Genomic DNA, 22209 nt, shown 5'->3' with positions numbered 1-22209 from the left:
TTCAAGGAAATTCCAACTATGGTGATATGAAGATACTGGTGAAATCCTCTTTGCAAAAAACTGGACCAAATTGACCAAAACTATCATTTGCAAGCTCTAGAAATAGACCAATGGCAGACAGCAAATTGAAAAGCACGTATTCCTGGAAAACTAATAGACCTTCATAAAATAACAGCACTAGTCTATGGCTTTCTTGTCTAAGGCTGCTCCTATTCCTCCACAGTTGATATATGTTGTAGTTTTAAGAAAGTGGCAGACCCCTAAAATAATCAGCTTTGCCCCCAGAGGGGGCAGAGTGAATCTGGGACCAGGGCAAAACCTCACAGCTTTGTTCTTTAATAGTAGTAAACTTGGTAGGAAACAAATGGGTAAAACATGTTCCTTTATAGTCTGAGGTCATGGCCCTGGTTGGGATGAGTGCAGACAAGCCAGCAATTTAACCAGGAGATCCTGAAATAAAAGAGCCATAAGATGGCTATCTATGTTTTCCACACATACCTAGTTACTAGGAAACTACATGCAAGCCCAGGCAAGACCCGAGAGTCCCTGATGGAAAGTAAAGGCCATGGAAGACTTGTCAAGTGGCTGGCCTTTGAATGTGCTTTCCAGCCTAACCACAGATCAATCAGCAGAGACTGGTAGCCTTACAGGCTTGCGATGTTGGAGTACTAACTCTGCTCAAATCACTGATGAACATTAAACTACACAGATACAGAAATGACCTCTTGGAAATTAGACTAAAAATAAAAAGAAGAAACCTCAGTGTGTGTGCAGAAACCTCAGTGTGTGTGCAAAACGGTGGGAACAGAGTCCAGAGGTCCAGAATAAAAGAGAACTTGGGACTCTCACTCAGTGAATGCAAAGGGACATTGCAGGGACCTAGATGTTTACTTTATCACACAAAAACTCACAAATGTCTATTATAAATATGCTCAAAGAATTAAAAGAAGCTATGCCTAAAGAATAACTTATGCTAAACATATGTTTTTCAAAAGTTCTGCTTGAAACAACAGGTAAACCTACATGGACTTTATTAGACCAATAAATAAAGTGGATTTAAAATATGAATATATCTTTAAAAGTTAAAGTGATAATGATAAAGAGAAGAGACATTAAACATGTTTTGGGTGAATTGTTTACATTTCATGTCATTTTCCAATGGCATAATATTAGACTAGACACTGGGAAAATTATTATTTTTATAATATTTAAACTCTTCCTTTATGGGTTTTAAAAGTAAGTTCTAAATTATATGAAAAAATAGCTGGTATTAAAATTAGGTCATTGTGTTTATGATGATCACATTCCCATTATTTTTGGTACTAATTGTATTTTATTTAAACAAATTTCTTTTTGATTATTTTACCAAAAATTACATTCAGGGAACATATTTGATAAGAAATATTATATATAGTACAGACACATGCCATTAAATGAAAGGCTAAAAAGTAGAACAACCTCTGTGGAATTAAAATTTGAAATGAATAATTCACCAGCTGTTATTACAGATCAAATACATGTATTTCAGTGGAAACACTTGGGATTTCTAATTGTTCACAGTCAAATTCCATTTGATTTCCTTAATCTATTTTTCTTCTTTGATCTCCCATAATCTGTAGTACTGTATTAGTGGCTTTTATTAATGGAAATTTTTTTTCTACTAAGGGGAATTAATATCTGAACATCTGAGCTTTGCATATAACTGTATAAAATTATCATAGCTCTGAGTGAAAGCCCTTTCTTTTGCATAGGTGTTATTCTTAAAAACAAGGTTATAGTACTTAAAAATACACCATTTACTTTTAAGAGACAGAGTTTCATATTCTGCAAGGACACATCTGCTTGAAATCTCTTTGATCAGTAACATATATTTTAACATCTTATAATCATGCAATAGATTGTGGTTTCTAAAATTGATGTACATGAACAGGTCCTAGGTTTTTGGATATTTTCTGAATTTATGTAAAAAATAACAAAAAAGTATAAATAATTGTGTCTGTCTCTCAGGAGTGAGAGATATGCAGATTCTTAGGGGAGTCCATGAAGGCAAAATAACAACAAAACCTAATTACCTATTGAGGGGTGAGCTTGTGTGTGTGTATGTGTGTGTAATTAAAATAATAAATTTAAATATAATGAGAAGCCTTAGAAAGCATAATCTATGTGTTAGTAATTACCCTCTATCATCAGTCAAGGTACTACAAGGGAGGATTTAGTATTTTAAGTAGATATAGGATTGGAATTGCTAGGTTGTATGCTAATAAAACACTAATGTCAATATACCTCAAGGTATATGGTACATTAAATTTACCATGATCATGGCTTGTACAAATTCACTTCATTGAAAAGACTCTGAATACATATATTCAGAAATGTTTGCTTTCTGTGTAAAAAGAAATTAGAATACATGGGGAGTGCAATTTAGGACTGAACACAATTCTTTACTGTTCTTTGGTTTTATTAAGATATACTGGACTTCATTAAATTCACTGATACAATATAATGTAATTTTCACAAGAATGCATAAATTTCATATTGGTCCAGAAAAAATAGTCAAAATATGCCAGTACTTTCAGAAATTAGCAATGAACTCAAGCTTTAATACGATATTAAATGGTAAATTATTTTTAACTTTATTGAATATAAGCCTAGTGGTATTGTTCACCAAGTCAGTAGATGATTTTTCTTTAGCTGTAACAATTCTATTACATGAATTAATGCCTTTTGTATGTGTCTTAGCTTTGACTGCTCCCATACTACTAGTACAATAAAGGCATACGTCCTGTTAATGAGAAACTATGAGACTATTTTATTTAAGAGACAGGGTTGGACTAGGTAAAAGGTAGATTTCCTCCATACAAGTTGGTTTAAGTAGGGCTTGGGTTTAGTTTGTGAGCATATTACAAACCAGAAAACAACACTTTAATGAAGGTGATTGTTCGATGAGAAGCATATAGAAGAGCAGGTTTTTCAAGAATAAACTTTGCAAATAGTAGCTTTTCTATACTGGGCAGCTAAGAGATATTCAATGAAACAAGGAACACATTGGGAAAATGAAAAAAATGTGAATTGTGCTGCATTGCAGACCCGAGTTGAAACCTCTGTTTTACCACCTTTGTAGCATAGTTTCATATTTCTAAAAAGTAGATTAAGATAAAGTTTCTGGAAATCCAATGAGTTGACATGTGTAAAGCCAGGACTTAAGGGTAGAAGTTATTTACCCTTTATAAGTGAAGTAAAAAATCTGTTCTAAGGAGCGAAGTCTTCAGTTTTGGTGACAAGAATGTACTTCTTCTAGTCCAGTCATGATCCTTTAGGGTAGTTCTCAGAAGAAAATACTTTACATTTGCTTTGGAAGATTAGCTGGGATGTTTTAAATCTCTTCTGGACAGATATTCAATATGGTGAATACCCTACGCAATATGAAGGAATCCTCCAGAAGGGTTTTTTTTTTTTTTTGATTTTTTTTTTCCAGAAGGGTTTTATATTGTTTAAGAGTAAGCATCCAGTTTCAACAGTGGAATCTTTATATATCAGGATAGATTTATATCTTCAAAAGGATTGTAGAAACTTCCTTTGGAATCTTAAAATACACTCCGATTTTTTTAGTTAAATACTCTCCTAATAACAGTTCCAAAATTTGAGTGCTAACTCAATTCTCCTTTCTTCCCAGTGCCTTCCAGGTTTGTATTGCATTGTTATTCAAACAATTAATTCAAAAGGTATACAACATTTTTTTAAGTATGTGTCTCTTTAATTCCCTCACTTTTATTTGAAAAATAGCAAATTTTTTTTTGAAATCTGCGTGTGATATCACTGAATACTATAATGATTTTGTCACCTGGGAAGGTTAGGCAATGAAATTTACTTACAGGAATAACATGATCCCACACTTAAAATCTGCATTCTGACTATAAAATTGAAATGATCTGATGCAAAATGCAAATAGCAAAATTCAAAAATCACTCGAACTATTCAACTAAAAATAATTTCTCAGTATTTGTTATTTATCATATAGGCGGATTCTTTTAGCCAGGAATACCAAGGAATTTGAGGTAGTTCTATATATAATACTGTATTCAGACACTATGATTTAGAATTTCTCAACCTATCCAGATAACAAAACATGCTATTAGGAGATTCACTGTTATGAATGTGTGCTCTAGAAAGCAGACAAGGATGTTACTGGAAACCCTTTACTGAAGAAATTAAGCATGATGTTGGCCGGAAAAAAAATTACATTTTTTTGGCATCCTTGGAGTATTCTCAGTCAGACACTTAAGAGGGGCTGAGGTCATCTTAGGGATGTGGCTTGTTGCTTTTAGACACTATGTTAGTGTTTGTTCAAGTCTTCACTGGCCAAGGTTGAAGTGTAGTTGAGAGGAAATTTCAGAGGAGGCTAGCTAGAGTTTGATCTAGGAGAGAATCTTTGTTAATACTCCAAGTCTCATCCATATTTGATTCAGATCACTTAAGTAGTGATATTTGTGGCTTTTGAGCTGATAATACTTAGATGAGATTTTTTTACTTAGAGTTGAAGCTGTAATAGGATGAGACTTGTAGGCAAACTGGGGTTGAAGGAGTAACTTTTGCATGTGTTACAGACAGGAAAGCTTGGAGCTAAAGGTCAGATTGTGGTGACCTTAATGATGACATTAAAAAGACATGTCCACATTCGAATCCCTGGAAACTGTGAATCTTATCTTGTACAGTTAAAAAAAAAAAAAAAAAGACTATTATTTCGTATGAAAAATATATGTGTGATTAAGTGAGGGATTTTGAGAGGAGATGCTTACTATGGATTATCCAGTGGGCCATAAATCCAGGGGCAAATCTTTATAAGAGTGAGGCAGTGTAAGATTTGATTAAAAAAAAAAAAAAAAAAGAGGAGAAGATACACACCCACAGAGGAGGAGGCCACAGAGAATAACAAGTGAAGAGATTTAGTGATGTTAATAAAAGCTTAAGGAATAGCAAGAAATGCCAAGGAATGCCAACAACCACCAGAAGCCAGACAAGGCAGGAAATTGATTCTTCCTTAGAGCCATTGGAGGGAGTGCATCAATGACAACACTTTTATTTCATACTTCTGGCCTCTAGAACTATGAGAGAATAAATGTATGTTGTTTAAAGCCAACAATTCAGTGGTAATTTGTTACAGCAGCCACAGGGAACTAATGTAAATCATCTTGCTAGCACAAGATATGATCAGGCTAGCTTTTTCACTATTAACCCTTAGAAAGTGTGTCCAGAAATGCTTTGCCATCTATAAATAGTTGTATTTGTTTCTAATAGCAATCACACATACATACTCATACACACACGCCCACAGGTGTGCATACATGCACACACACACACACACACTCTTATGTGAATGTACAACATTTCTAATTGTAATAGAAAATGGGAACAAGTACAAGTTGTGAGAAATCCAAAAATTATTGTGATAAATAAAAAAATATATATATTTGTAGTTGCAAAGAAAAAAACATCTTGGCATGGATGTTTCTAATACTGATTAACTTTTTTTTTTTTCTTTGAGATTTTACAATTGTTCTTAAACATATTAAATTGTTTTCTAAATGAAAACATAAATATGATTTTTTCTTAGAATTCATTAGCATTTTATTAAATTATGCACAAATCTCATTTGATGTAGTTATATTAATGTGTATTTGAGAAAATTTAAACTTTTTAATCCTGAATTTTTTTAAAAAGTAATCTTTATTTTAATCCAGAGGGGGAAAGATATCAAACACACTATATAGTCATTAAAGACCTTTTACCCTCTTTTCCAATCTTTTCATCATCCAAGTTGGTCTTTTGCTCAATCTTATCATTTCTCACTTATTGGCAATAAATTAACATACTTGAATTTGATTGACCAAAATGGCATTATCAGTCACCTTGATCTAATTAATATTTTAAACATTCTCCATCCAACAAGAGCAGGATACCTATTCTCCTCATGCTCACATGGAACAATCAACAAGATAGAACACATTCTGACTCATAAAACACACCACAACAAACTTACTAGAATGGAAATCACACAAAGTTTGTTCTAAGACCACAATATAATTAAACTAGAACTCAACAACAGAAAGATAGCTGGAAAATCCCCAGATATTTGGAAACTAAGCAATACATGTCTAAATGATGCATGAGTCAAAGAAGTTTCTCAAGTAGAACTAAGTGAAAATGAAAATAGAACTTATCAAAACTGTGGAAAGTGATAAAAGCAGTGCTTAAAGGGAAATTTACAGCATTAAATGCATATTTTAAAAATAAAGGATGATCTAAAATCAACAATCTAAGTTTCAACTTTAGGAAATTAGAAACAGAAGAACAATTTAAACACGAATCAAGGACAGGAAAAAAAATTTAATCTAAGAATTACTGTAATTGAAGACAAAAACATTGAGAAAGTTAAGGAAACTAAAATCTAAGTCTTTGGAAAGATCAATAAAACTGTTAAGCTCTAGCAAGGCCAACTTAAAAGAAAGAGAGAAGATACAAACTACCAGTATTAGAAAGGAAAGAGGGATCATCACTCTCATGCCATAATCATTAAAATTATAATAAAGGCATGTTATAAATGATTCTAGCCCACATATTTGATAACTAAGATGAAATGGTCCAGTTCCCTGAAATGCATAAGCTATCAAAATTTGCATGAGAAGAAAGAGATAATCAGAATAGGTTCATATCTATTGAACAAATTAAATCAATAATCAATAACCTTTCAAATAAGGAAGCACCAGGCTAAAGCATTTCACTGGTGAATTCTAACAAATATTTAAGGGAAAAAAATACCAACTCTCTACAATCTATTCCAGAAAATAGAAGTAGGGAGAATACTTTTAAACTCATTCTATGAAACCAGCATTACCTGAATACCAAAACCAGATAAAATTTTTACAAGAAGGAAAAACAGTAGACTAATAACTCTCATGAATATAGATGCAAGTCCTTAGTAAAATGTAGTTAACCAAATACAACAGATTAAAAAAATTATATACCATAACCAGGTTTTGAAGACTTTTACAATATTTGAAAATCAATCAATACAAACCACTATAGTAACAGGCTAAAAAATAAATATCATATGATTATATTTATTATGCAAAACAAAAACTGAAACTCCAAAACCGATTCCTGAAAAAATGTCTTAGCACACTAGAAAAAGAGGGACCTTCATGAAAATGACAAACACCTATAAAAAATGTATAGCTAACATCATACTTAATCTTTAAAAACTGTACACTTTCCTTCTAAGACTGGGAACAGGATAAGATGTCCTCCCAAGCAATCCTATTAAACAAATGTATTGCAAGACTGAGCTAGTTTAATAAGATAAAAAAGGGAAAACATAAGCTATGTAAAGAAGAAAAGAAGAAATAAAACTGTCTCTATTCAAAAATGACAAAATTGACTATTTAGAAGATACCAAAGAATGCCAAAAAAATTATAAAATTTCTGTAGCTAATAAAAGAGTAAGGTCTCAAGATGCAAGGTTAGAGGGGATCAAGATGGCAGAGTAGGGAGATGTGGAACTCACCCCCCTGATCATATACACATCAAAAATACATGTACATGTGGAAATATTCTCATCAAAAACTAACTGGAAATTAGAAGAAAGACTCCTATACAACAAGATTGTAAGAAATATCCACACAGAATTAGGTAAGAAGGGAAGAAAACTGGCAGGTTGAGACCCATGCCCCTGGGAGGGGACTCAGAGGAAAAAGGAGATTACACAGGTGGAGATCCTCCCTGGAGAGTGAGTGGTCTGAGCCATACTTTGGGCACCCCAGTCCTGGTGTCTGACACAGGAAAGGTGTGCCCCCTTGGCTGGTTGGAGAGCTGGTAGGACTAACATGAGACTCCCCTTATGAGGAGCATATATGTGCTTGCTTACTCCTGAAGCAGGGTGGAGAGGGCAGATTGACATTGCATGAGTGGCTGACTGGTTTCCCACAAACACCCTGGCATGTGCCCCAACCTAAGCCAGCAAACATTCCAGTCCTACTTGCTTCATGCTCCACACTGGAGCAAGGGCTACCATGACTGAGGAAAGAGCTCAGCTATGAGACACAGAGGTGGCTTAAACCTGAAGTGACATCTGAGCAGGGCAGGGGAAACCATTACTGGTACTTACACAGGAAGTGTATCAAAAGAAGGCCTGGGCTTCCCTGGTGACGCAGTGGTTGAGAATCTACCTGCCAATGCAGGGGACACGGGTTCGAGCCTTGGTCTGGGAAGATTCCACATGCCGTGGAGCAAGTAGGCCCGTGAGCCACAACTACTGAGCCTGAGCATCTGGAGCCTGGGCCCCACAACAAGAGAGGCTGTGACAGTGAAAGGCCCGTGCACCGTGATGAAGAGTGGCCCCCGCTTGCTGCAACTAGAGAAAGCCCTTGCACAGAAACGAAGATCCAACACAGCCAAAAAAATAAATTAATTAATTAGTTAATTAATTAAAAAAAAAAAAAAAAGAGAAGCCCTGACTTCTATCTGCAGCTGGACCACCACAGCCTACACCTCGACACACACCAACAGCCTACATGGGCCATTCCTGCCCTGTGACAAAGCTCCACACCAGGGCAGGCAAATGTGACAGAGGCTGAGGGGAGAGATCAACTCTGATGGGCAAAGGAGGCTCAGATCTAAAGTGGCCTCCAAATGTGGCCGAGGCAGCCATTACTGGTGCTTGCACAGGCAACACATAAGAAGTGACCCTAACAGAGGTCCCCACAGCCTGTGCCTCTCACATTCCAAGAGCTCAATAGGCAATTCTTGGTCAAGCACTGCTCACCTCTGGGGCAAGAGTGCAGAGAACACATACTTAAAGGGAAGAGAGCCAGCTTAGAACTGACCCTCAGGGCTTCAGCTACAGAAACTAGAGACCAAACCCTGCTTCTAATATGGTAGCGATGGCCACTGAACACAGGTGAAGCTCCAGCTCTTATCAAGGTGAGAGTTGCCAGCACACTCTGAGGAAAGATATGACTCATATTTGCATCAAATCCAGCTCTCTTACCAAAGTCAGTAAGTACACTTAGACTACATAGGGATGCTCAGACATAAAGACACACTTTTAGAACTGCAGTAGATAATAGTTTCACCTAATACATAGAGACAGAGAAAATTAAGCAAAATGAGAAGACAGAGGAGTTTATCTCTATTGAAAGAGCAAGAGAAAACCCCTGAAAAAACATAATGGAACAAATTTAAAAAAAACCCAACTAACCAGATAAAGAATTCAAAGCATCAGTAAAAAGAATGCTAACTGAATTAATGAAAAGAATAAATGAACAAAGTGAGAATTTTAATGAGGAACTAAAAATTATAAAAAAAAATAAGTCAGAAATAAAGAACACAATAACTGAAATAGAAAACACACTAGAAGGAATTAATAGCAGACTAGGTGATACAGAAGAATACATAAGTGATCTGGAAGATAGAGAAATGGAAATCATCCAATCAGAAAAGCTAAAATAATAATAATAATAAATGAGAACAGTTTAAGAGATCTCTGGGATAGCATCAAATGTAACAACATTCCCATTATAAGGGCCCCAGAAGGAGAAGAAAGAAAGAAGGGGGTCAAAATATATTTGAGGAAATTATAGTGAAAACTTCCCACACCTGAAGAGTGCAACAGTTATCCAAGTACAGGAAGCACAGAGTCCCAAGCAAGATGAACCCAAACATACCCACACTTAGGCATATCATAAATAAAATGGCAAAAGTTATAAAGAGAAAATTCTAAGGGAAACAAAAGAAAAACGAAATCTTATTAAGGGAGTCTCCATAAGGCTATCTGATTTCTCTGCAGAAATTTTGCAGGCCTGAAGAGAGTGGCATAATATTTTCAAAGTGTTTAGAGGGAAAAACTTGCAACCTAGGATACTCTACCCAGCAAGATTATTGTTTAGAATAGGAGAGATAAAGAATTTCTCAGACAAGCAGAAACTAAAAGACTTCAACAATACTAAACCTACCCTAAAAGAAATGTTAAAGGGTCTTCTCCAAGTGGAAAAGAAAAGGCTTTAATAAGAAGAATCTTTAGGAAAGAAAAACATCCCACTAGTAAAGGCAAATATATAGTAAAGGCTGAGGATAAACTAATTAAATAACCTAGTACACAGGTTAAAAGACAAAACATTGAAAAATCATCTATGACTAAAAATATCAGTAAAGAGATGAACATGAAGATGTAAAATAGGACACTAGACACACAAGATGTGGGAGAGGTGAGTAAAAAATGTAAATCTTTTATAATGTGATTGAACTTAGAAAGACTACCTGTTTAAAACAAGTAGATAGAGTTATAGGTCAACATATATGAACCCTATGGCAACCACAAATCAAAAACCTATAATAGATACACAAAAACTAGAGAGAAAAGAACATAAGCATACCACTAAAGAAAATTATCAAATCACAAAGGAAGAAACAAAAAGAAGAAATGAACAGAGAAGAACTACAAAAACAACTGGTAAGCAGGTAAAAAAAATGACAATAAGTACATACTTATCAATAGTTACTTAAACTGTCAATGGGCAAAATTTTCCAGTTAAAATATATAGAGTGGCTGATTGGATAATAAAGCAAGATCCATTCTACATGTTGCCTACAAGAGACTCACATCAAGATCTAAAGACACATACATACTGTAAGTGAGGGGAGGGAAAAAGATATTTCATGCAAACAGAAACAAGAAGAAAATTGTGGTACCACACCCATATTAGAAAAAAATAGACTTTAAAACAAAATCTATAACAAAAGCCACAGTAGGGCATTATACAATGATAAAGGGATCAATATAAAAAGAGGATATCTGAGAAGTAAGAAGAACTACAATCCTGCAGACTGTGGAACAAAAACCACATTCACAGAAAGATAGACAAGATGAAAAGGCAGAGGGCTATGTAGCAGATGAAGAAACAAGGTAAAACCCCAGAAAAACAACCTAATGAAGTGGAGATAGGCAACCTTCCAGAAAAATAATTTGGAATAATGATAGTGAAGATGATCCAGGACCTCGGAAAAAGAATAGAGGCAAAGATTGAGAAGATGCAAGAAATTTTTAAGACCTAGAAGAATTAAAGAACAAACAAAAAGAGATGAACAATGCAATAACTGGAATGAAAACTACACTAGAAGGAATCAATAGCAGAATAACTGAAGCAGAAGAATGGATAAGTGACCTGGAAGACAGAATGGTGGAATTAACTGCTGTGGAACAGAATAAAGAAAAAAGAATGAAAAGAAATGAAGACAGCCTAAGAGACCTCTGGGACAACATTAAACGCAACAATATTCGCATTATAGGGGTCCCAGAAGGAGAAGAGAGAGAGAAAGGACCCGAGAAAATATCTGAAGAGATTATAGTCGAAAACTTCCTGAACATGGGAAAGGAAATAACCACCCAAGTGCAGGAAGTGCAGAGAGTCTCATACAGGATAAACCCAAGGAGAAACACGCCGAGACACATAGTAATCAAATTGGCAAAAATTAAAGACAAAGAAAAATTATTGAAAGCAGCAAGGGGAAAATGACAAATAACATACAAGGGAACTCCCATAAGGTTAACAGCTGGTTTCTCAGCAGAAACTCTACAAGCCAGAAGGGAGTGGCATGATATAATTAAAGTGATGAAAGGGAAGAACCTACAATCAAGATTACTCTACCCATCAAGGATCTCATTCAGATTTGATGGAGAAATCAAAAGCTTTACAGACAAGCAAAAGCTGAGAGAATTCAACACCACCAAACCAGCTCTACAACAAATGCTAAAGGAACTTCTCTAAGTGGGAAACACAAGAGAAGAAAAGGACCTAACAAAATAAACCCAAAAAAATTAAGAAGATGGTTAATAGGAACATATGTATTGATAATTACCTTAAAAGTGAATGGATTAAATGCTCCAACCAGTAGACAAAGGCTTGCTGAATGGATACAAAAACAAGACCCATATATATGCTGTCTACAAGAGACCCACTTCAGACCTAAGGACACATACAGACTGAAAGTGAGGGGATGGAAAAAGATATCCCATGCAAATGGAAATCAAAAGAAAACTGGAGTAGCAATACACATACCAGATAAAATAGACTTTAAAATAAAGAATGTTACCAGAGACAAAGACAGACACTACATAATGATCAAGGGATCGATCCAAGAAGAAGATATAACAATTATAAATATATATGCACCCAACATAGGGGCACATCAATACATAAGGCAACTGCTAACAGCTGTAAAAGAGGAAATAAACAGTAACACAATAATAGTGGGGGACATTAACACCTCACTTACACCAATGGACAGATCATCCAAACAGAAAATTAATAAGGAAACACAAGCTTTAAAATGACTCAATAGACCAGATAGATTTAACTGATATTTATAGGACATTCCATCCGAAAACAGCAGATTGCACGTTCTTCTCAAGTGCACACGGAACATTCTCCAGGTTAGATCACATCTTGTGTCACAAATCAAGCCTCAGTAAATTTAAGAAATTTGAAGTCATATCAAGCATCTTTTCTGACCACAATGCTATGAGATTAGAAATCAATTACAGGGAAAAAAAAATGTAGAAAACACAAACACATGGAGGATAAACAATACGTTACTAAATAACCAAGAAATCACTGAAGAAATCAAAAAATACCTAAAGACAAATGTTAATGAAAACAGGATGATCCAAAACCTATGGGATGCAGCAAAAGCAGTTCTAAGAGGGAAGTTTATAGCTATACAAGTTTACCTCAAGAAACAAGAAAAATCTCAAATAAACAATCTAACCTTACACCTAAAGGAACTAGAGAAAGAAGAATAAACAAAACCCAAAGTTAGCAGAAAGAAAGAAATCATAAAGATCAGAGGAGAAATAAATGAAATAGAAATAAAGAAAACAATAACAAAGATCAATAAAACTAAAAGCTCATTCTTTGAGAAGATAAATAAAATTGATAAACCATTAGCCAGACTCATCAAGAAAAAGAGGGAGAGGATTCAGATCAATAAAATTAGAAATGAAAAAGGAGAAGTTACAACAGACACCGCCAAAATACAAAGCATCCTAAGAGACTACTACAAGCAACTCAATGCCAATAAAATGGACAACCAGGAAGAAATGGACAAATTCTTAGAAAGGTATAACCTTCCGAGACTGAACCAGGAAGAAACAGAAAATATGAACAGACCTAAATGTCCATCGACAGACAAATGGATAAAGAAGATGTGGTACATATATACAATGGAATATTACTCAGCCATAAACAGGAACGAACTTGGGTCACTTGTAGAGGCGTGGATGAATCTAGAGACTGTCATACAGAGTGAAGTAAGTCAGAAAGAGAAAAACAAATATCACACATTAACACATATATGTGGAACCCAGAAAAATGATATAGATGAACCAGTTAGCAGAGCAGAAATAGGGACACAGATGTACAGAACAAACGTATGGACACCAAGGGGGGAAAGCAGCAGCAGGTGGGGGTGGTGGTGGTGGTGTGATGAATTGGGAGATTGGGATTGACATGTTTACACTGATGTGTTAAAATGGATGACTAATAAGAATCTGCTGGAAAAAAATAAATAAATAAAATAAAATTCATAAAAAAATAAAATTAAATAAAATGTAAAAAAAGAAAAAAAAAAGGAGGATATTACAGTTGTTAACATATATGCACCCAATACAGGAGCATCTGAATATATAAAACAAATATTACAAACATAAAGGGAGAAATTGACATTAATAAAATAATGATAAGGGACTTTAACATACCACTTATATCAATGGATAGATCATCCAGACAGAAAATCAATAAGGCAACCATGGTCTTAAATGACACAATAGACCAGCTGAACTTAATAGATAGCTACAGGACATCCATCAAAAAGTAACACAGTACACATTCTTTTCAAGGACACATGGAACATTCTCCAGGATAGATCATATGCTAGACCACAAAACAAGTCTCAACACATTTAAGAGGATAGAGATTATAGCAAGCATTTTTTCTGACCACAATGGTATGAAACTAGAAATCAAGAAGAAAAATGGAAAAAGCTGAAATACATGGAGACTAAACAACATGTTACTAAAAAAACAATGGGTCAATGATGAAACCAAAGAGGAAACCGAAAAAACCTTGAGACAAATGAAAACGGAAACATAATTTTCCAAAATCTATGGGATGAAGCAAAAGCAGTTCTAAGAGGGAAGTTTATAGCAATATTGGCCTACATCAAGAAACAAGAAAAATCTCAAATAAGCTAACCTACCATCTAAAGGAATTAGAAAAAGAAGACAAAACATAGCCCAAAGTCAGCAGAAGGAAGGAAATAATAAAGATAAAAGAGTAAATAAATAAAGTAGAGGTAAAAAAATAGAAAAGATCAATGAAACCAAGAGCTTTTTTTTTTTTTTTAAAGATATACAAAATAGATAAACCTCTGGACAGGTTCATCAAGCAGAAAAGAGAAAGGAGCCAAATAAAGAAAATAAGAAATGAAAGAAGGGAAATGACAACCAATACCACAGTTATACAAAAAATCATAAGGGAACACTATGAACAGCTATATGCCAAGAAACTGGACAATCTAGAGGAAATGGCAAATATCTAGCAACACACAACCTGTCAAGGGCCAGGAAGAAATAGATAATCTGAATACACTGATCACTAGTAGTGAAATTGAATTTGTATTTAAAAAAACAAACAAATTCTCCCAGAAAATAAATTCTAGGACCAGAAGGCTTCACAGGGGAATTCTATCAACATATAATGAAAAGGTAATGCCTATCCTTCTCAAACTATTCCAAAAAGTTGAAGAGGATGGAACACTCCCAAATTCATTATACAAGGCCACCATTACCCTGATACCAAAACCAGACAAAAAAATACAGGCCAATATTTCTGATGATCAACCAAATATTAGCATACCCAATCCAACTATATCTAAAAAGGATCATACACCATAATCAAGTGGGATTTATTATAGGGATACAAGGATGGTTCACTATTAGTAAATCAATCATTGTGGTGTGCCACATCAGCAAAAGGTAGGATAAAAATCACACAATCATCTCAAGAGATGCAGAAAAAGCATTTGACAAATTTCAACATCCGTTCATGATAAAAACTTCATCAAAGTTCATATAGAGGGAACATAACATAATCAAGGCCATTTATGACAAACACATAGCTAACATTATATTCAAGGTAGAGAAACTGAAAGCCATTCCTCTAAAGTCAATAACAAGACAAGGATGCCTACTATCACCACTTCTATTTAACAAAATATTGGAAGTCCTAGCCAAAGCAATAAGATAAGAAAAAGAAACAAAAGGCATACAAATTGGAAGGAAAAAAGTAAAATTTTCACTGTTTACAGATGACATGATACTATATATGTAGAACCCCAAAGTCTCCACCAAAAATTTACTGGAACTAATAAATGAATTCAGTAAGTTGTGGGATACTTGATTAATATACAGAAATCTGTTGCTTTTCTATAAATTAATAATGAATTATCAGAAAGAAAATACAGGAAAAGCATCCCATTTAAAATTACATCAAAAAGAATAAAATAACTAGGAATAAACTTAACCAAAGAGGTGAAAGACCTATACTCTGAAAACTATAAAACACTGATGAAGGAATTTGAAAATAATATAAAGAAATGGAAAGAGATCTCATGTTCTTAGACTGGAAGAATTAATATTGTTAAAATGCCAACACTACACAAAGCAATCTATTTAATGCAATCCCTATTAAAATACCCATGGCATTTTTCACAGAAAAGAAAAAATAATCCTAAAAATTATATGGAACCACACAAGAGCCAAAATTTTCAAAGCAATTTTAAGAATAAAGAGCAAAGTTAGAGGTATCACACTCCCTGATTTCAAACTATATTACAAAGCTACAGTAATCAAAACATAATGACACTGGCTTGAAGGCAGACACATAGACAAATGGAACAGAATGGAGAGCCCAGAAATAAGCCCACTCACCTATGGTCAATTAATTTACCACAAATGTGGTAAGAATATACAATGGAAAAAAGACAGTATCTTCAATAGCTGATGCTGGGAAAACTGAACAGCTACTTGTAAAACAATGAGATTAGAACATTTCCTCATATCCTATATAAAAATAAACTCAAAATTGATTAATGGTCTAAATGTAAGACTTTAAGCCATAAAACTCCTAGAAGAGAATATAGGTAGAGCACTCTTTAACATAAATGGTAAGGCAAAAGAAATAAAAGCAAAAATAAACCAATGAGACCTAATTAAACTGAAAATCACTGGCACAGCAAAAGAAACCACTGACAAAATAAAAAGATAACCTACTGAATGGGAGAAAATATTTGCAAATGATATGACCAATAAGGGGTGAATATCCAAAATACATAAAAAGCACATACAACTCAATATAAAAATAACTCAAAACAAATAAACAAAAAAACCCCAACTGATTAAAAAAGACCAGACAACCTGAATGGACTATCATCAAAATGTCTACAAAAAACAAATGTTGACAAGGATGTGAAGAAAAGGGAACCCTTGTACATTGCTGGTGGGAATGTAAATTGGTGCAGCCACTATGGAAAACAATAAGGAGGTTTCTCAAAAAAACAAAACTAGAACTACCATTAAATCCATCAATCCTACTCCTGTGTCTATAGCTGAAAAAAAAAAAAAAACAACAACAACAAAACTCTAATTTAAAAAGATATATGGGCCCCAGTGTTCATAACAACATTACTTACAATTGCCAAGGTATGGATACAACCTAAGTGGAAAACTACAATTATCTGATGAAAAAATCAAATGAACTGTAAATAAAGAAATATTCTGTGTTCACATACTGGAAGTCTCAATAATTCTTCAGTTGTTGATTCATTCCCATATAGTGGATCAATAGTGGATCCCATATAGTTTCAATAGATCCATAGTTTCAATAGCATCCCAGTCAAAATACCAGCAAGCAATTTTGTAGGGTTGAAAACAAAATGGCTCTTAAGTTTATATAGAAGGAAAAAGACACAGAGTAGTTAACACCATACTAAAGAAGAAGAAAACTTGGAAAACTGATACTGATTTCAATTTTAATTGATAAAAATGTGTCAATATCAATTCATTAATTGTGACATATATAACATAGTAACCTAAGATGCTAACAACTGGGGAAATTGATTTGGGATATGAGAATTTTCAGTACTATCTTCTCAATTTTTCTATAAATCCAAAATGTTTTGAAATAATAAAGCCTAAACAACAAATCTATAGAGACAAAATAACTTAATGATTTCTTGGGGCTGGATATGAGAACAGGGAGTTACTAATAATGCCCATGAGGAGCCTTTTGGGGATACCAGAAATGTTCTAAAATAGGATTGTTGTAGTGGTTGCATGACTTTTAAATTGATTAAAAATCAGTTTACTAAAAATCAATCAATTAAATTTACTTAAAATCGTAAATTTTATTATATGTGAATTATTTCTCAAGATCTGTTTAAAAAGAAAAACATGTAACATAAATACTGAGAAACAGTACAAATGTATAATATAAAAAGACAGAAACTGTTGAGAGTCATATACATAGAAGTAAATATATTTTGGCTGAAACTGAAGCAGGCAGAGTAGAGAAAGAAATAATTGAGTAAAGAAAGGAATACAAAATATTGACATTTAGAGGCAGAGAAAGAGGAGAAATTCAACATCAGTTTATTTTACTATCAGTAGCTGTCTTTTATTAATATTATCACTTTATTATTTTAATTTTAACTAAGAAGATACATGCAATCTAACATAGCTTAGTCACTAAATATATTTTTCTTGGATGTATCACAATTATCTCCTTGAACCAGCTGAATACCAAAGAAGCTTTCTTTTGGTCCAAGACAAGACACAGGTAGCCTATTACATGTTCTCTTTCTGTGAATTTCAAATGCCTCAGGTGATCTCTCACACTTCTTCCCCTGGTTTATTTTGTTGAACGTGCTTATAGAACTACTCCTAAATTTTTCAGGACTGAAAGCAAGAGCATAGCACTTTTAGAGAATTCTGAGTTTGGTCACATGTACCCAAAGCAGACCTTGAAGAAGTGTTCAAGTATGGGTTCTGAGTTTACTCATCTCATTGACCTTACTGATCCTTGACCCTGTGGACATGTGGGTGGCAGCAGAATTGTCTCAGCAAGTCCTTGAAAGCATGGGGCCAGGGTGAGGCCACAGTTATGTGAGGTAAAGACAAATATGACCCTTTGCTGTTCTAGATTCTTTGCTATAGAAAAAATTTTGGAATCCTTTTCTTATCTTACTTGGAAGTAACTCTTGACCATTTGCTTAGGAGAGGATATTTTAACAAGCTGCACCTCCTCCACTAGTTTTGTTGGTTTTTTGTTCTTGTATAATGTTCTTTACCTGTCTATTTATTTATTTGTCTGCTTTTAGAAGAGCAGAGAGTATAAAAGCATTCTAGTTTGTAAAACAGCATTAGAAAAGAAACTCAGAAATGGCCAATGTATGTATTTGAATAGAATACAAACATTTGACAGTGACAACATGTTCATGTCAATAAGGAAAAGAGTTTTCTTTGCAGGTCCCTTTTCTTTAGACCAAAGCTCTAATGTTGGTGTTATACCGGGTTGTTCTCTACTAGAAACCATTATTAGGAAGCATCACTAGAAAGCATTACTAACTAGATTCAATTGAAGAGGACACCATATAATTGACATGCTTGTATGCCACATAAATTTTTAACCTACTGAGAAAAAAGGATGTCAACTTATAGAGGACAAAATATCATTTTCTTTCTGGTAAAGTCTAAGTTGGGGACCCTAATTCATATACGTGGGCAAGTATTCTCCTAATCCTGAAACCCTGAATTAAACAGATTAAATATAGACATACATTTCTGACATGGAGAACAGAGGAAATATGGACTTTAAGTGGCAACATTTTTCCCAAGAGGAAGAATCTGATGAACATATCACCAGTTTCTTATGAAAACTCAACTTTTTATTCACTGCACTTTCCCAAGCATAGAGTTAAATGAGGAAGCCCCAAGAAGACATGTATGTTTGATTACTGGAACTTTCTTCCCATGGAAGGGGATATGAGGAATAGGGAAATAGAGTTCCTCATCTAAGAAATGTGGAAGGAATTGGTTTATTTTAGAGTTAGAAAAATGAGTCCACTTGCCTGTCCCTAGACGAAATGAGATGTCTTAGGACAATCATGATGCAGTAAAGGAAGATGATATGTTTGGGGAAACCATGTTTTCTGAACATGGGTGAGAGGCCTAGAGATAGATGTGATTGCATACTGATATTAATAGGCAGAAAAGGACAATTTATTTAGACCAAAAAAAGAAATGAAATACATACACAGAAAGAGTTGTGCCAGATATAAACTTATTTCACTTCATAATTTTCACAGGCTCTTATTGGTCACACAAGACATTTTTGGAGATTGGAGTGATACATTCTACAGAACCAGTTTCATTGTTTAGAGTCTTAACTAGGTCACATTTGATTATCTGGAAGAGTTTGCTTCAAATCACTTTGAAGATTTTACCTCAGGGTTTTGACTGGCTGTACATTTGACAGGGAGTTTCTCCCTAATTACTATTCCATAGATTTGACTCTCTACCTCTTGCAGGCTGGTTTTCTTGCTACCAGACCTTTCTCCATCAAAATGCATTAGAGTTCATGCTGTGTACATGACAAGGTACTATGAAGTGAAGAAGAAGTTAAGAAGTCAAAGAGCTGTGTTCCCTGATCCCATCAGTTTAGCAGTTTGAAGTAGTCACAGGGCACATTGCAAAGAAAAAATAAAACAAAACAACAGCTACATATACAACTGGATGTTCTAGACAATTCCAAAACAAGTTATAACATCTTCTATTTCTTTTTCTCAAAGCTTTCATATAGTCATCATTCCCCCCTCCTTTTCTTTGGCAATTCTTAGGATTTGCAACAAATGCAAAATTTGAATCATTTATCATGTGTTAATTTAATCTGTTTTCAGTCCAAGTGACTGACTTTGTCCAGTATTGTTTCACTGTTTTTAAAGAAAGTAAGAGACTTGTTAGTGGAAGAAATAAGGCTCATATCATGTGCTCCTCTTTCTTATTCCTTGAAAACAACCTCGCAGATCTCAGACTATTTAATCATTTTAATATATTCTAAATCAAATAGAAAAAAGCCATAGATAGAGTGGAAGGAGACAGGATTATGGAAATGTTTCCTACACACAGCCTGTTTTTCAAAATAAATTATTATCTACAAGTTAGTTTGAATATGACATACTATGTTTTTTCCCCTAATTATTGGTTAATGAAATTTAAATTTGATAAATATATGAAGTATTTGGTAGAAACTGTTTAAAAAAATTATATGTTCAATAACTAATTGAAGCATGTATTCAAAACCACGGTGCAGAAAACTAACTAGTGTGGAGTAACATCACAAAAAATATATACTTGAAGTATTTTCTCTTTGCATTTTAGTGTAGGAGGAAAAAAACTTCATAAATTGCAAACAAATAAAGAAATGAGAATAATCTGTGATATCTCTTACCTCACCATTAAAATTGTTTAAATTAGCCTGTCCCATGAATTGGAGAGTCCTTCCCTTTTTCCTCCATATCTCCCCCTTTGGAAGCTATGTGTATGATCAAAGGCTTATTTATTTTATGAGAGAAAAATACAGTGAGAATAGATATAGAGTAAATAATTTCCTAACCAAAGAGAGGGTGTAAAGCAATGCAATAAAAGATTTATCAAGTGCTTACAAAGTACTCAACACAGTAAGATGAGAGTAGGGACTTGGAGAATTCTCAAAATAGGGAATTCACAAATTAAACAATATCCATCAAATATAAATTGGACAGGCTTCAGTGGCAGGCATGACTGCTTTGCAACTCTGGAAAATAGAGAGGAATCCCACAGTGAGAGGCAGAAGAGGAGGATAAAAGCCCAAAGCAAATTATCATCCTGGAAAAAACAACTGGTAGACCATGCACTGTTCATTTTAATTTTAGAAGCCTTTAATAAAAGTGTAAATATAGAAGAACAGCAGTAAAACTAAGCAGCAGTCAAACTCAAGATTAAGAAAACTGGTGGTTAACACAAAATTGTAAATCCACTATACTCCAATAAAAATTAAAACAAACAAAAAAAAAGAAAACTGGTGGGTTCAGCTATGAGAACCTGCCAAGATGAAATAGGAAGCTTTTATAAATCTCTATCATTATATGTCTTATTGTCAACAACAAGAAAATTGTAAATTCTGTAATCAGTTGAGTACTGTTAAAACTCTTACTTGCATAGTAGAGGCAAAACTTTACATCTGTCTCCTCAGGATTTTCAGCTGGGCCTGAGAATTAAATTGACATTAGACAGATTAACAAGAGAAAAGCATGTACAGTTATTTAGTACAAGTTTTATGTGACACTGGAGACTTTATAAGGAATAAAGACCTAAATAATTTGCAAAACCTAAATATTTTGTATTGGGTTGGGTAAAGGAAGGCAATTGTAGAAAAGTAACTAAACTATGTGTTAGTCTGAAGGAAGATAATAATTATTTTAACAAGGTCATTTGTACAGAATTCTCTTGGTTTCAGCTTCCTGTCCTTGATAATAAGAGTGTTTCTTTACTTCTGGTGTGGAGAGGACATTTTTCATTTGGAGGTTTTGTCTCTTGCTTTCAGAAAGAAAAAGGCGAGGGTCAGAGTACCTTTCTTACACCTGCTGTCTTTTTAAGTGCCTTTCACACAAAACAATTTTTATGTTGAAAAGGCATATTTTGTGGTGAGATAGTCTGATTTCCTTCGGTTGTGAATATGTGTGTTGTGGAATTCTGAAGATGATTAAACATGTTTTTTAAAGATTGTGCTTTGAAATCACCATCTCTTGTCACCTGTTGGTCTGTTTCAACTTTTTCCCCCCCTCTTTGGTCTGTTTCTTGGTGTGCCTAATTATTTTTGATTGAAAACCAACCAGATATTATATAAAGTATAGATATATTGACATTTGACTGATTGCATTAGTTTGGGTTTCTCCATTAACAAAACCTGGGATAAGAATTTAAGCACAGTGGTTCGTGTATTTGAGATATTCCAAAAATGCCAGTGGGGGAGTGAGGAAGTCAAAGAAGGAAAGGAAGAAAAT

The sequence above is a fragment of the Balaenoptera physalus genome (genome assembly GCF_965194825.1).
Source record: "Balaenoptera physalus genome assembly, chromosome: 18".
Lineage (NCBI taxonomy): Eukaryota > Metazoa > Chordata > Mammalia > Artiodactyla > Balaenopteridae > Balaenoptera > Balaenoptera physalus.
Note: the sequence above shows the minus strand (reverse complement) of the source record.